Source organism: Bombus vancouverensis, chromosome 16, assembly GCF_051014615.1.
Source record: "Bombus vancouverensis nearcticus chromosome 16, iyBomVanc1_principal, whole genome shotgun sequence".
NCBI classification, from domain to species: Eukaryota; Metazoa; Arthropoda; class Insecta; order Hymenoptera; family Apidae; genus Bombus; species Bombus vancouverensis.
In genome coordinates, this window is record NC_134926.1 from 9,217,263 (window position 1) to 9,233,636 (window position 16,374).

The 16,374-nt window shown below is 40.4% G+C and overlaps 1 protein-coding gene across 2 annotated transcripts in view; it reads left to right on the forward strand.

Moving 5' to 3' along the window:
- Positions 1–16,374, forward strand: part of Ecr (ecdysone receptor) — a 150,852-nt gene that overhangs the window by 25,202 nt on the left and 109,276 nt on the right. The window contains exons 2-3 of one of the 2 annotated variants that reach the window (XM_076625533.1): positions 28–590; positions 5,358–6,860. The gene's annotated coding sequence lies outside the window, so the exon portion shown is untranslated. The remainder of the gene's footprint in view (positions 1–27; positions 591–5,357; positions 6,861–16,374) is intronic. The other variant, XM_033340771.2, reaches the window with a different exon arrangement.

A 16,374-nucleotide genomic window follows, 5' to 3' on the forward strand; every position in this document is an offset into this window, starting at 1 on the left:
TACATCGTGATTAATTTCCACTTAAAGGGAAGATAAAAGGGGAAGAGTGCCATAGTGGATTTATCAGTAGACTAGGGATTTTCACGAGAATTCTAACGAGCACAATTTTTATACAAATTTCTGCGGCGAAATCCCACCAAATCCCTGGATCTGCGTGTTCCATAATATGCAAAGGTTCGACGTGCCAAATTCTTGTCGTTATATGGGGTCCATGGCAGTTGCGGTCTTACTCGATCGATAAGAAAAATCGATCGATAAGAAAAATCGATCGATAAAAACTGACGAACAAAAATTCTTGAAATATAACGAAATTACGTTGCTGTCGTCGTTTTCGTCGGGCGATAGAGACCCGTTTCAGTTAAAAATTACAAACGGAAGAGTCTGGAATTGGATGAACGATCACGAACGAGTTGCACGATGACGGGAAGAATCTAAGAAGCGGCGGAGGATTACAGAACGAATTAATTAACCGGTGATCAGCAGGTATTGTTCGTTCGTGTGAACGAAGGAAACGATCCAGGCGAAAAAGAGAAGGCTGAACGATAGAGGAGGCCCGAACGAGAGAGAAAGAAGGAGGAAGAGGGCCGTAGGTATCGTAATACAATACTATTAGTTGAACTTGAGCTACTTATGAATGACCTTGTCTGGATCAGCCATACATTTTCACTCATACCACGCTGCTAGCGTGTCCTTTGACTATCGCGTGTGTGAATGCACGTCCTGTGGTGGCTATGTTCATTGTTTTTTCTTTTTTCACGCGTCGGATAGTCCCGTGTATCACAACTGCCAGCTTGGGTATCACAACAGGAGACGGGGCCTGTTTTGTCTGCTATTGAAACGTTGTACTGTCAGTGTTGCAAAATAGAGGTGTTACGTTTCCCTACGTCCAAGCGGATTCTAGATACTTCGTTGACCAAATGGCACTCGGTTGCACGTCCTTCTACACGTTCTACAGCGTAACACGAGTGGACTTTTGTGACATAGATCGTTAAGATAATTCCTTTCGTCTTTTTTTTTTTATACAGATGTAGAGTCATTTCGACGACTACTTTACCTTTCTACGATCATTCCAGTGTCCGACTATTTATAATCACCTGTCTACGTCGAGTAATCACGCATAGGTGAATATTAGAAATATAACATTAACGCTGTTGCGATCATTCATCCTACGTAATCATCGTTCCCAAATAGCCAGGTAGAAACGGTTGCAGGTAGTAATTTATTTTTATTAGAATCATTCCTACCTTTGACCAGTTATAGTCACGCATAAACGAATACCACGAGTATTTTCCACTATTACAATCACACTTACGACGTTCAATCTGCCTAGTCATCATTTTCATAAGTAACAGTCACGGTTGGCGTTAAAAACCCGGTTGGTTATAAAATGACAAATTCACGGGGAGCTGGTTACTGTTCTTTTCCGTGCGAGAAAATTACGTTGCAGTGGCGCAAGTGCGGCCAACCACGGCCAAGTAACATTATCGAAGCCATTGCTATTCTTCTTGGCGCTGCTAGCGGTCGAAGGACAATGGGGGAAAGAGATCAGGCATAGGGAAGGAAAGAATGCAGGAAGGAGAGTAATAGGAAAGGGGAGTGGGGCGAATAATGTGCCTGAGCCTCGACATCTGTCCGGAAGTGCGTAGACGCCTTCCATTTTCGTTTTCATTTGCATACGTTGTCCGCTGTGTGGCCGCGTCTCGTGGCCGCGATGCAAACGTGTCGAGTACCGTGACAAACGGGATCGTTAAGGACGCGTCTTAATTCGACGCGTAGCGATATCTTCAAGTTCAATATGCTCGACAATTTTTTAACGAATAACTCAAATTTTACATTTGTATTATTCTTTACGGATTAGATGCAATTATAAAGATATACAGGGTGGTTGGTAACTGGTGGTACAAGCGGAAAGGGGGTGATTCTACGCAAAAAAAGAAGTCGAAAATATAGAATAACAATTTTTCGTTCGAGGCTTTGTTTTCGAGAAAATCGACTTTGAATTTGGGCTCGGTACGCGTGCACTTTATCACGTCTCGTTATAACGGATCCCACTGTAGATCGTTGTCTCGATGGAAAAATTGAAAAAAAAAATTTTATTTTATATTGTCGACTTTTTTTTCGCGTAGAATCATCCCCTTTCCGCTTGTACCACCAGTTACCAACCACCCTGTATAAAATGTATGTGTTACAGTACATTGTAATAGTAATTAATACGTTTTACGTAGTAAAAAGTTTGTTACGAAAAAGGGATCTCATCTCTAGGAAGACAATGGCGAAAACAATTCTCCGTTTTCTTTCAAACTAGATCCGTATTTCACGCGAATGCTATCCATTTGAATCTTTGATAAACGGTCCGTAATTTATCCGGCCATTGTGTGTGAATTACCATCGTCGATATTCGGCTGTCTCCTCTCTATAGCGACATTCGTCGTCGCTGGCTTTTGTAGTCGCGCGATCTCCGCCACGATCTTTCGCAATAATTTTAAAAGGCCGCTTATCCAGCTTCAGCCGTCCGCCGTACATTCACGGAGATTCGATCTAAAATGCGCGGTTACACGGAGGAACCACTTGGAAAGCTGAGTGGGTGCCTGAGATACGCGAATTTCTCTCGAAACAGACATTTCTAAAACTTGTCCTCCGAGCTATTCGAGTAACACGTCTCAGATCTTACAGTCGTTTAAAAATTCAAACGTGGCGCCATTTTGCAATGGTGCTCTGTGTGGTCACATACTTCCAAGAAGATACACTTGCCAAATGAGTATGAAATTGTTGTACATCGTGGAATATCACTAGCTTTAGTACAGATAGATAAAGTTGTTGAAGAGACAGAATGATTGTCGATCGTATAAATTTCAACTATAACGTTTCCTTATATCGTAGAATATCCCTAGATATAGGAAATTTGGAATTTTTATTGGTAATAGATAAGAAGTGAAAGATGTGACTTGTATAACCTGTCTCTAAATTTGGCGAAAATGTCTTTTGGTCTGTTGTTCGTTATAGTCGTTATGAATTATACTTCTACCTGGTGACTAGTTTGTTGTTTGATAAAGTTGTCTCGGGTGGTTGAAGCTCATCGTTTAGAAGCAGTGCGAAGGTACAAGTCTAGTCCCACCCGACTTAAAAATATGCTTCTCACAGTGACTATAATCACTGCATGCCAAAATAGCCGATATAGTCACAGTTCAAGTACTCCTATTTAGCCCCTAATTCCACCAAAAATAATCCAAGTCTAAATAAATAGTCCTGTCTCTGCATACACATGAACCCTCTATCTATTTGCCTCGGTGATCATAATCACAGTACCCAAAAATAGCTCATATAGTCGCGATTTGAAGTGGAATATACGAGTTGCAAGTTCCCTAGGGAGATCGAAGAGGGACAGGGTCGCCACTGTGCCAGTTTAATTTCGCATTGACGTAGGTCCAGGGAGCTGCATTGTCTGTAGCACATTGTGTTCGCATGCGTAACACCACAGGGCCGTGGCCGTCGCGTTGCGAACCAGGCTTGATGCGTGAGCCTCGTTCTTTGTTCCATTCTCACGTGAAATGGCCACACATAGATACAATATTGCGAGTGTGTGTGTGTGTGAGCGCGCGCGCACGAGCGCCTCGGCCGACGATCAGAGAGGGTGAAATTAAAAATACCGTGAAACCCTCCGTTGCAGGCCGTCTCTATGTTTTCCTCTGACGCGTTCAGGGCCGTCGAGCACGAAAACGGAGCCCTGTTTCCCTTTTGCCCGCTCGATCGAGGCCACACCGCTGATTTATAGGGTATTTACCCTTCTATTTATGGTCTGGCTTGACGGTTGGTTCTAATGCTGCCCTCGAAGGGGCTACGATTACTGTTGGTATTATTATTACGAGATCCTGCTTGACCGGGCCCTCTTACATGACTCGAGTAAAATTTTATGCGTTGTGTGTTGCAGGTTATTTTTGTGTTGATAAATTTATAGGTGTAATGACAAGATGTTGGGTAATACAATTGGCGAAATCATACGAGGATATTTTGCAGATTTCAGGGATTACAATTTTATCATACCATTTATATTCGATGTAAAATTGTATTTTTATTTATTTATCAGGGAGTGAAGCATTATGTTTGATGTAATATCGTAACATAGTATATGAAATAGTTTTGATTTTTCATATTCATATTTTACCGAATCTTAATGAGAATGCGTTTGGTTGAGTTATTGTAACATAACCTTAAACATAGCCTTAATTCTAAAAAAGATCCGGATCGAAGTTTCTAGGTTAGGTTTGTCTTTTAGTTTGCACGATATTTCTCGTAATTCAGGAACGAGAGAAATGTTTCATTATTGGGATGGGTAATCGTGGACATATTAAATTCATCAGCTTCGTGGCGGGTTTGCCAGGATCGTTCGGGGGTCTCAGACTATGCCTGTGCGTTCCACTTTGCCTGCGTATTCCGTGAAAATTAATTTTCTGACTCCTAAGAGAAATGCACGTGCATTAAAAGCAACGTGCCCTGCAATCCACTGGCAAACACGCGCCATTCCATTTTCGAAGATATTACGTTCTCTCGTAGAAAATTTCCTGCCTTTTCTTATGTTTAATTATAGTAGTCAAAATTATTAATTGCGAAATTTTTGATCATGTTGAAGCACCCTCTTCAGGTTAGATCATTAACCATTAATCACGTTGCAGCGATTAGGTAGTACTACTCAAATTTTTAAAGATTTGGACGGGTGATTTGTATTATCTGTTCGAAGCTTTGTAAACTCTAAATGAACTCTAACCTCAAAAATGTAGTTCCCTTTAGAGAATATCAGTACTATATCGAGTAGACAATATTACAGTAATTGTACAGAGGTTAATGGATAGTCCCTGCTATGTGTTCAAGATTCCTGGATCTAATGGAGCACTAATTTCAAAATTAAATTCTCGGTCCGCATTGTCAGACGTACATATTACGATGATTAGGCGATAATAATTTCACAAACGTTAGACAAACAGAGGTTAGGCAGTAATAAAGGTTAATAACAGTACCCAATCGTACAGAGGTTAAGGGGTAGTTTCTACGATCCATTCAAAATTTATGATCCTAAAGGAACACTGACGCTAAAATTTAATTCTCTTTACACAATGTCAATCATGTAACAACCCTGTTTCTCTGGTTGCAGACGATAGTGGTTAAGCAATGATAAAAACCAGACAATATAGTTTCTTTCCTTAGGAATTAATCGTATAATATTGAAAAACTTGAGACTCATAAACGTATATTCGTTCATAGCATATCGTTTACGTTCCTAACCTAACTTTCTCGTATCAACTCGCTTGAAAAGAAGAATATTCCTAAAACGATGTTATTTATTTATTTACTTTTGCTTACAGATGGTGGTGGTAGTTGAGCACCAGTGGGAGGAGGGCGGCAGCGGGGCCCAGGGCGATGTGGCTAGCAAGTGGGAAAGCTCGAGGAGGTGATAACGACTTCTGACCTTCCGTGAGAGCGTGTACCGCGACGTAGAGGGCGCCGCCGTCGATCGTCAAGCGAAAAGGCTCACCATTCGGAAGAAAACGAGAAGAAAGAGGCGGAAGAAGAAGAAGTGGAAGAAACTGAGTACGAAAACGGCGACGAAAGAAACGAAAAGGGTGGAGAGTGAAAAAGAAAGAGGGAGTAAAAAAGGCGAGCTCTAAAGGGGAGGCAAACATCAACAGGGATAGAGAAATACAGATACGTGTTTTGGAGAGAGAAGCACGCGATTAAAACGCCATAAAATTTGAAAAAAGAAAACAACAAAAAATCGAATTGAAGGGAAGGAAAGAGGGTGGGAAAGAAACGGGGAAACATTGAGAAATAAATTCCTTCCTCGTGGCCAGGTTGAGCACACACAAGACATTCTCCTTCTGCAGCGGGATATCGCTCCTGTACATTAAAAAAAAAAGAACAAAAAAAAAAATATAACTTCTACCTTGAGAACATATACCTCGTGCGTACAAGTACCTTCAAACATAACCTCTTTTTCGCAGCGTAATAGTGCCTAGGCCCCTCCGGAAGAACGCGACTACAAATAATAATAATAATACAAATAATAATAAATAATAATATTAATAATTAATAGCAACGTTATACATATATTATATATATAAATATATACAGAGAAAATAAAAGATCTAACGAGAGACGAAAGAAGTTTTAACGTTTTAATCATAATCGTCAGTTTCGTTCGTTCGACTTGCAAGTCATAAACGTACACAAACACACATAAAACATAGGCAAACCCAGTGACTATCTGTATGTATACGGACGTGAACGTATGCAAGAGAGAGAAGAGCGGTCTGTTGAGATCAAGATCGGGATCGAGCAAGTTACGAACCACTTGGTCCAAGGTTGGACAGAATTTGAAGAGGAAGAATCGTGGTGGTGCGTCGATATATAGATCTTATCAGGAATATTCTCGTTGATAACGGTACCTCTCCCCCTTCGAGCCCCTTAATCGATTAATACGAACCAGGACAGCGAAGTACCTGCAGCAAACACAGATATATTTATAAGAATAATTTATATGATATATATATATATATTATATAAATAAATGAGTATATATAATACAGACACACAAACAGACACCGATAGTAGTAAAATAGTAAAAAGCAGCCTGTTGAAAGGCGACAAGTAACAGCTAAGGGCAAAGAGAATAATAACGATATCGATAAGAGTATATAATAATTAAAAAGTAATAAACGATAGTTGTTAAGAGGAAAAGAGAGAAGAAGATCGTACAACAGAGTGTGAGTGCTTAAATAATTCTAGAACGCGCTACGGTTAGAGTACTTCTACTTTTCACGGTTAATCTACTCAGCAATTGCGGAGCCTGTTCTACATATACGATCAAGGTGAGTCTGATGTTCTTTGAATTGATAGTTGTAGAGTAGAATTTCATTCATCGGGACTAATTCGAGGATTTTCTCAAATAATTCGTGTAACTGAGTTTTCAACGTATATTTACTGTAATTTGGTTCTTCGAGTTCTATTGCTTTTAAATATTCGGTACAGCATATTGAACTCTAGAAAAGGAATTTATTAATGCCGATAATAAATAGTCGTTGAGTATTTGTAAAAGGATTGTTTGCATTTAGAAATGTTTATTTAGAATAACATTTGTTATATATGTGCCAATATTTTTCAAGAAGGATTTTAAAAAATCAATAAGATAACCCTAATTCAGATCTAGTTCAGTTATCGCGTCGAATATTTTTCGTTCAGTCTGAATGTACCGTAACAAAGCACATCCTGTACGAGTCTGACACGAACGAGACGAATCTTCTTCCTCGTTCTCAAACCACGACAAACACACTCAGGAACTACAAACTACTGAATATATATCAAACTACAGGGACATACAAACTACTGAAAACAAATGCGCAAATACAGATCAAGAGGCGTGGTAAAAATCAGGCATATTGCTATATCAAACATCATCAAACACTTATCATCCGTTATATATCAAAGATTTTGCATCAACTCCCAATATTCAACAAAAAGTAACGAAGAACCTCCTGGGGAAGTCGGATACGGGCAAAACGAATCCTCTTGCTCGTTCTCAAACCACGAGAGACGCGCTCAAACATATTCAAACACACTCATATTAACACAGACCATGAAAAAGAGAGAAGATACACAGGTTTACAATCGATCGGTACGTGTTGCGAAAATCGTTCTCACGCAGGAGTAGATATCGCATCGGCGGTGCTTTCACGAAAACGCAAGCCTTGTGTTTCGTTAACGAACGTCCAATATCCACGATCCGGAAAGCGGCAGAACTTTTACCGGGGTCTCTATCTTGCAACGAGAATCTTCATTCTCGCGCGATAATTAGCGGCCACGGGTGGACGAAAAGCCGACGATCCACGCCGATGGGAGTCACACGCTCGCAAGTGAAAGGTGCCCGATACCTTCTCGCAATTTCTTTATCTAGCAGCGTCGATCTCTTCGTTCCCCTCGCTTCGCTCGGCGTAAATTATCCTATGGAATTCTTTTTACGATCGTTGCTCGACATTCGGTCGAATCTACCCAGGCCTCTCACTTTCACTTACGAACGCACAAGTTCCGTGACTATTATTCGACAGGCCCCCGTATGAAATTCACGTGCGAGGCCCTCCTGGCCTCGTTTTCCACTCTGATCGCTCAGGACAATGATTGACGTCGATCCGGACGAGTGTCGAAGTTTATAGTTAGATTTCATGTTAAGCTAACCTAAATTTACGTTCGAAGAAAGATTGAAGTATGACAATATGATGTTGAGCTAACCTAAATTTACGTTCAAAGGAAGATTAAAGTATGACAATATTATTAATAGTAGGTGAACAGGCTGTCGTAGTAATAGAGATAGGTACGTTGACCAGACTGCGATGAAAATATGATTGAAGAGCTATTGAAATACGAATTTAGGCTTGGCAGGTTTGATTAGGTTGGATGGGGTTTGAATTCAGTTTGAATAGATTTGAAATAAGTTCAAGTCAAGCCATTAAATTTTCAGATTCCAGATAAGATTGGCAAGGTTGGGAGATTTGAATCAAATTTGGGTCCATCTTATTAAGTTTTGATCAAGTTTGACCTAAGTGTTGAATCTCTGTGGAATGATGTTTCATTATCCTGTGTCGACAATACTATTGCAACGTTCTGTCAATTATTTCTCTGTGCTATTTTTTAAGCACAAAATTAGTACACCCTGAAATTTATTCATTAATATACTTTTTGGTACAACTGTAGAATATCAGTCTCCGGTTTTGATACAAGAATTGCGTAACTGTACAACAGAGACGAATTCAGGGCCAAACTTCAATAAACTTGCAACCAACTCTCGAATGCTAACAACTGCTTCAATCCCAACATTGTGCAACATTTGCCTGGTTATTGAATTCCAAGTTTTAGGAAATGAGATTGGTTTCCCTGCTCCCCTGAAAAATCACTTTCCTGTAGTTGTGTCATTATTCCACCCTACATAAAATATACAAGAAGAGTATGAATGTTGAAATTCCTGGAACCTCGGAAAAAGCCAACCACTGTCACGTTTCTTGTACATTCCTCGAGAGTATATTCTAGTAAATCGCCGGGTTCAGGTATTTTCGCTGGGGTAATCGTGTCGAGGTCATAGAAAAACACGAAATTCATAGCGATTTAGGTATCGATGCACGGCATGTGCAAGCGCAACACGCGCTGCGGTAGGTGATTCGTTGGGTTTTTCATGGTGAAGCAACTAACGGGTATCTTGGCGACTCGTTTGGCTCACAGGTAGCAGGAGAGTCATTGTCCTGCGTTTACGTGACGAATTTCCCGTGCTTGCTCGTCTTCGCGAGTATCGTTCACGGCCACGCTATTCGCATTTTAACAGCTTTCTAAGAAGCCTTCGACAGCCTAGTCCCTACTGCCTTCCTAGCTTCGCTATGTGTTCGCTTTAAACTTCTTCAAACTTCTTCCACTTCTCCTCCCACGCGTTCTTCGTGCACACGTGACTATTTTCACGATGTCGAGGAACGTGGAACAGCGTGGACGTTGATTTATTGTGCTTAGTTGGCAGATCCTTTGGGCATTTCGAAATTGAGAAGCAGGTTCTGTTCGAGTGTCTCGTACAGTTTGAGCTTTTGTTTGATTGCTTATAGTCATCACTGGATTATAAGTAGACCGTGGAACTGTACGCAAACTTATATTTTTATGATTAGGATTAAGAGAAAGCCATCTGGCTAGAAAATAGTTTCGGTAATACGAAAGCAGTTTGGAATATGTTCAAATTAACTAACCTAACCTCAAATCCAACTGTTTGAACATATAAAAAATGCGTATAATATACATAGTATAGTAATTGTTATAGATTCTATCTTTCTCACTTGCGTCTATAAAAATATGCAAATAAACATGCACGATCTGGTGATCAAACGACAGCAAACTAGAGTTAAAGATCCAATTCGAGAAGCAACGCGATCGAAAATCGCGACAAGAATCGACGGTAGAGGAACAATAGGAAAGAAAAAAGTGTTTGGTTTACAGTTATCGGTTGCTCGTTGAAATTCTCGACGCCGTCCGCTCACACGTGCTTCGATTACCTCTTCTACGTCCCACGAAGCCCGTTCGTGATTTCGCGCCAACTCCTCCGGTCAATTGTTCGCAATAGTATCGAGGCAGCCATTATAATTCGATAAAATATCGATTCGAAGCCTCAGCTAGTTAGGAATATTATTTCTTTTTCTTTTCTTTTCTTTTAGTTTGTATTTGTAACAATTCTTATATATGCTACGTTTATTCTACAAATAAATTTATTTTATATTAAAGGAGGAACAGTTAGAACAGATTGGGGTTAGGTTAGGGTTAGCTTGGAGTAGGTAGTATTGAAAATAATAAGATGAGTATGATGTAATAGTAGTAATAGTAGGATAAGTGTAGAAAAATGATATTTTTCGTTTATTTAAATAAAAAAATTTCTTTCTGAACTTTGAAAAACTAGAATTGAAATATTCTAAAGGAATGTCACCTTTGGAATGTAACTTTGTTTTATGATGTTCTAATGGATGTTCGTGTATACGTATATTAAAGTAAATAATTAATTTTTGGAATAAAGGAATTTCTAGATCGTTTGAAGGTTTGAAAATCTGGTAAAAATGGCGTATTAAAGTATTAGAACTTTAATCATGATCAACGTTAATATTATTGTATAACGTTCTCTTATTAATTTTTATCAACGGTATTAAATAAAAAGAAGTTTTCGCTGCTATGCATTATGATTTTTTCTGTTTAATTTTCTACGATGCACGCAAACTCGAGATTAACCCTTGCCTTATGATATTTAGTCACGTGCCACATATTATGGCATCGATTTACATAGTAAGAACAGGTTTCTCGTGCAACAATTACTCTAAATACATACGCGAACTCTAAATACGTATTCAAATTTCAATATCGCACGTCTGATACGACGATACGATATTGAATCGCTAACATTCATAACTGAAGAGACCTAAGAAAGATGAATGCTTAAATCTAACCTTGAATTTAATCTAACCTAACATTCGCATAAGTTGCGCAAAATTTTACACATATATATCAACGTATAAATATTGCTAGTTACCAAATGTTACATTTAAAATCAAATTGTATGAACAATCTTTGAATCTAACCTATGGGGTATGGACTAATTGCGATAAAATGTCAGATGTTTAATGACTTTAGACGTCTAGATCGCAGACCTCTAAGGAATCCCTGAAACAGGAAATTATAACCTAACCTCAAACTCTAATCACATTCTACGTGCCATCAAACTCCTTAAATAAGTCCCTAAATCTCATCGATACAACCAGAGACAAAAGACAAACATAACCTCTAAAACTAATCTTTTAACACGTCTGTAATGCGCTTCGGGTTACATGTATGAGTGCTGTAGCACTCAATTAGAGCAAGTTAGATTGAGTATGGTAGAACTCCACTTATCTGAATTTGTCGGGGGACAAACATTCTCGTTCGCATAATAGAAGTTCGCATTGAGATACGTGAATTGAACCAGCAGAAAGTTCGGTAAATCGGCCATTAATTAAAATCTCGTTCTAACAAATGCAGTTCTACTGTAGAAGAATGGAGAAGCTGAGGTCACGGGGTTCCCTGCAAGAATTCGTGCGGCGAAGAGGGGGGTTGGCAACGAAGGGTGGGACGAGCGGCATGCGGTCGGCAGGCACGGTGAACCAGATATTCGAATGGCATCGACGGGTCTCTGTTTCTCGGTGCAGAAGGAGCAGGGGTAGCAGCGGGACGCCCGAAGAGAGGAAAGGGACAGTCCGGGGAGGCGACTGGGTACTGGGTATACGAGGTAGTGGGTATAGAGTGGAGATATCCAGGTCACAAAACAAGTGTCGCAACCGACCACGTTGGCACGCTCCTGCGATTATATACACTTTGCGTCTCCGCGCGCCGGATTTCGACTCCTGCTGGCTTCCCGCGTGGAAACTGACGGGCGTGCCTGTGAACCGGACTATCGATTACTCGCGTGCCTCTAGCCGTATAGCGTCTGACTATGTCTCGATACCACGAGGACGGACCGTGTGGAATCCTGTTCGGGTCAATCAGGGTCACCGGGTATTTCTTGTTGCGTTTGAGGTGTTGCTTCTGCTTTAGAGTCCTAAAGTACCAAATATATCTGACACCTGACTCTACCTCTGTTAGCAGAGAAAAGAAGTAGACTGTGAATTAGATCGGTTTTGGGGTACGTTTGAGGAAGCTTAGGTTGGCTTGTCATAGTTTGCTGTGAGAATGTTTTAGGCGAGTTAGATAGAATTATTTCCGTTTGCTTTGCTTTGCGACGGTTTGCATTGACTTTCGGTTAAGTTTCAGTTGTTTTGTCTTAATGTGTTATCGTTCTTTTTAGGTTAGGTTTGAACCGGGTTTGAGTATGATTCGGTGGAATTTTCTTCCACGTAAGACGTTGAAATTCGCCGCGTGTAAACATGGAAAAGACATTGTAACAGCGTTTTTTTGAAGCGAAGAATTTGGGATATAGTTATCTGTGGATGAGATACGCAGACGAAAGACTGGGCGACGAGGGACAGGAAGGTAACCAGGCCGTAAAAGGATCGCGAATCGGTCTCCATCTGAAATCGCCGGCAAGTCCATGTTTGGTCTTGGTTATCTCGTTTTAACAACGCAAACCTTTGAATCGCTTCATTCGTCCTTTCTCTCTTCGTCCCTCCGACTCTGCTACGATTCTCCCCTTTCTTCATCTTTGCACAACTCGCCCGTGACCAATTCCTGGAACAATGATTCATCCTTCGGTATCGTGACTTCCCTTGTGATATTTTATCCTCGTTGTGATTTATCTTCACAGATACTCGACTTTAATATTCAATGTATTGGCACTTGTACACGTACTGACTACTTGGTTGTTGACGAGACACATTGAAATTCTATCTTTTTAAAAAAGAAACTTTAAAGAAAAAGTAGTCTACATTTTTACTTATTTATCCACGTACGATAATCTCTTGTTAATTTTCACTCGTACTCGGTCGGTAATTAGTCAACTTTGCATATAGTAAACAAATTTTCAAGTTCAATTTTACCGGAAACGAATAACTTTTCACGTAAAATCTCTTTGCCGATTATGCCAGGATTACTGGAACGTAGAACACCGAAAAGATATTAATATCATCGATTTTTCTTCGTCGCATTTCTTCTTACATTTCGTCCAATTGCGTTTGGTTTCTTGGTATGCGCGCTACTTTTGAAATAATCCCATAACAAGAATGCGTCATCCAACAGCGTCACACGATGTCGCAACAACACTGGACCAGACTGTCGCGAGGAGATCGAAAGGTGCGTGTGCACGTGCGTCGCGGCGCGAGAGCACGAAGAACACCGGATATGGGCTAGACTAGAGCCAGACGGGCCGGAATGGAAATCAATACAGTCTCAACACTCGTCGGCTTCTCCCAGCCACCCCCTCGTTTCCCAACCTACCTCATTCTCTCACTATCTCTCTTTTTCCGCGGCCTTTTTTCTTTTTTATCTTTCCTTTTTTTTTTTTTATCATCCCTGGTTCTGACTCGTTGTCTTTCTTCCTGGTGGCATCACAGGCTGCCAGAGCAGTTTACAGGCCTAACACGGATTACACGCCGCCGTCACACAATGAATCCTGAGATCTCGATTCTCCTCTGGTCATTGTTCTTTCTTTTATCCCATTCTTTATCTGTGGATTCTGCTTGTACTTGGACTTTTAAATTTTTTAAAATTTTTTCTATTGGAAAATTTATCGGTTTATTAGTTCAATGTTAGGTTGATATAGGTTGACATAGGTTAGGTAGATATTTTTGCAAATTGTAAATTTCTCGTATTTCTGTTTCAATTTTCAATATCTCTGCTCCAAAAATGGCAAATTTTTCATATTCTTGTTGTTAAGTATTTTCAACTTTCCGTATCCTTGTCCTATAGATTGGAAATTTTTAGAAAAGGTTTTTTTAAATTAGAAACCGAAAATGTTCCATACGGCCACTGAAAAATGTTGCGAGCTTTTTACATTTTTAAAATTACAAATTGAAAACTTTCTATGTCATTTTCCGACGTCCGTTTGTGCCTGGGCTTCTACATCTCCGGCGAGGAAAGAGTCTCTCTGGATCTCTGTGTGCAAGTCTGGTAGTAAAGTAAAGTGCCACTGGGTCATTTCACGGTTCGCTGTCACAAAGTAAAAATCTTTGAACGATCAGAAAAAGCAACCAAGATAACCAAGACCTAACCTCAATCTTTAAAATTAAAACGTAAGATTACGTTTCATCGCGAAATTCATTTCGGAGAAGGTCTGTATAAAATAGGCCGCGTGTATAGTTTCGAGAAATGCCGTGTGGCGGCGTGGTTGAGTTAAGAAGGAGACTGGAGAATTTAGTAGACGTCACAGACGACGGATTACAGGTTTTCATGCACGCCTTCGTAATTGACGGCCTCTTAATTGCAATCCAGGATCGCGTCCCTAATTGCGTCGCGGTGAAAGCAACATATATCCTCCATCTTCTCATCCTCCTCTCTCTTATACAAGCTTCACTGGCGAATTCTGGTTTCGTGGTCCCGGGACCGGTTCCTTCTCACGAGAGTCGCCTCGCTTATTGCTGAGTAAGTTCTCGTAATTAAAGATGACCGTTCCCAACGGACCAAGAAGCGATCTACATGAGACTGGACTGGTTATTTCACGAGCAATATCGATATTTGTTGAACGCAGTTTATCAGCTGCGGCCGGTCTCTCAATTATACGTATCGATGATCGCGTATGGTTTCATCTGGTCAATGTTAAACTGGCTGCTTGTGATTCTTGGCAGATTGGGTTAAACGGTCACGTTAGTCGCTACGTTCTCCGAACGTGGTCGTAACGTTGGTCCTTGGAGATATCTGTTTCACTCGTTTTTTTCCTTCAGTTCGGTTTTGTAGATAGCGACTGTGGATCGTGTTTCCTAATGTTTACGTTACCTAATCTGTTCTCTAGTCGTATACCAGCGACTGAAGACCGACGTTGCCTAAATTTATGTGGGTCTTCTAAAACTCACGTTGGACGAGTACAACGACGTACTGTAAACGTTAGGAAACCAGGAAAATCGACGCCTTTCACCTTTGCAATTTCATTTCCAAATCTCTGAAACACGCATGCACAGGTTCAAATGAAAACTAAAGGAACAAAATATCTAATGACTAAGCTGAGGCTATTGGGTTGGCAACTAAGTGATTGCGGGTTTTTTTATTACAACTTGATGACAAAATCCGCAATCACTTAGTTGCCAACCCAATACAATTTTCTCAAGATTAAACCAGTCAAATGGAGGAACGATGCATCCTAAACGTCGAAAGATGCCCAAAGACGCTATATTGTTTGCAGAGCTGTAGCGTTCTCTCGAAAAGGGAGAAGGGAAAAAGGTGGAGGGAAGAAAAAGACGTCTGCTGAACGGCAGCTAGTTCCCCATTTACGATCCACGATAGAAGCGTCTCCCTGGAGCACAATGAGACGCGTTTATAAGTGGAGTGAATTCATGCGGACAACGAAGGAACGACACTGAACGATCCACGGCGTGCCGGTGTGTTCTAGCGGCGATATAGACGCGAGGCTATTGATTTCGGAGCATAAATAGACCGCGGTCTCTATTATTCAAAATGCGCTGTACGCCTGCCGCCGACCGACAGCGCCATCCTCTGCTGCAAAATAATAGCCATGCTTCCATCTTTATTTCTTCTGTGACTTCTTGTCTGACTCGCGCGCCTCTATCTACTTATTTCGGCTGTTGGCCGTCTGATTGCGGGAACTATGCAGTTTCTCGGTGCTTGTCTTCTTTCCAGTCAAATTGTTTGAATCGTCGTCCTATCTTATTCTAGTTTATTTTATTTAAATTTTGATATTTAATCTGGCAAATTTTTTAGTTGCTTCTGGTTGTTTCGTCTGATTTTAGGTTTTGTCTTAAAACGATGGATCTCTCGAGAACTGTTCCTTCAAATTAAATTGTTTCAATTCCTTTTTTTTTTTTTTTTAGAATTTATTCTGCTATTTTTGACTATTTAACTTTCTTTACGCTTTGTCTGCCCATTGCTTCTGTCTCTACTGATCCGCGGTACTTTGCCGCGAACGACGGATCCTCCAGAGATTCTTCTTTCGGAATTAACTTCTCGAAAATATTAAGCCCAGAAATTCGCATCTCAATTATCATCAATTATAACCAAACAAGATATTCGACTATTTTTTAAATTATTTAATGATCCGTGTTCCTCGCTCAGTTAACCTTCATTTAGGCATATTACTCCTTGATATTGCTCGATATTAATATCGAGATACGTATAATTTTGTGTGCTGGACTACATTGGTCGCGTAGTAGTGACGCACGTACGTGAATATGAGTGTGTGGAAGC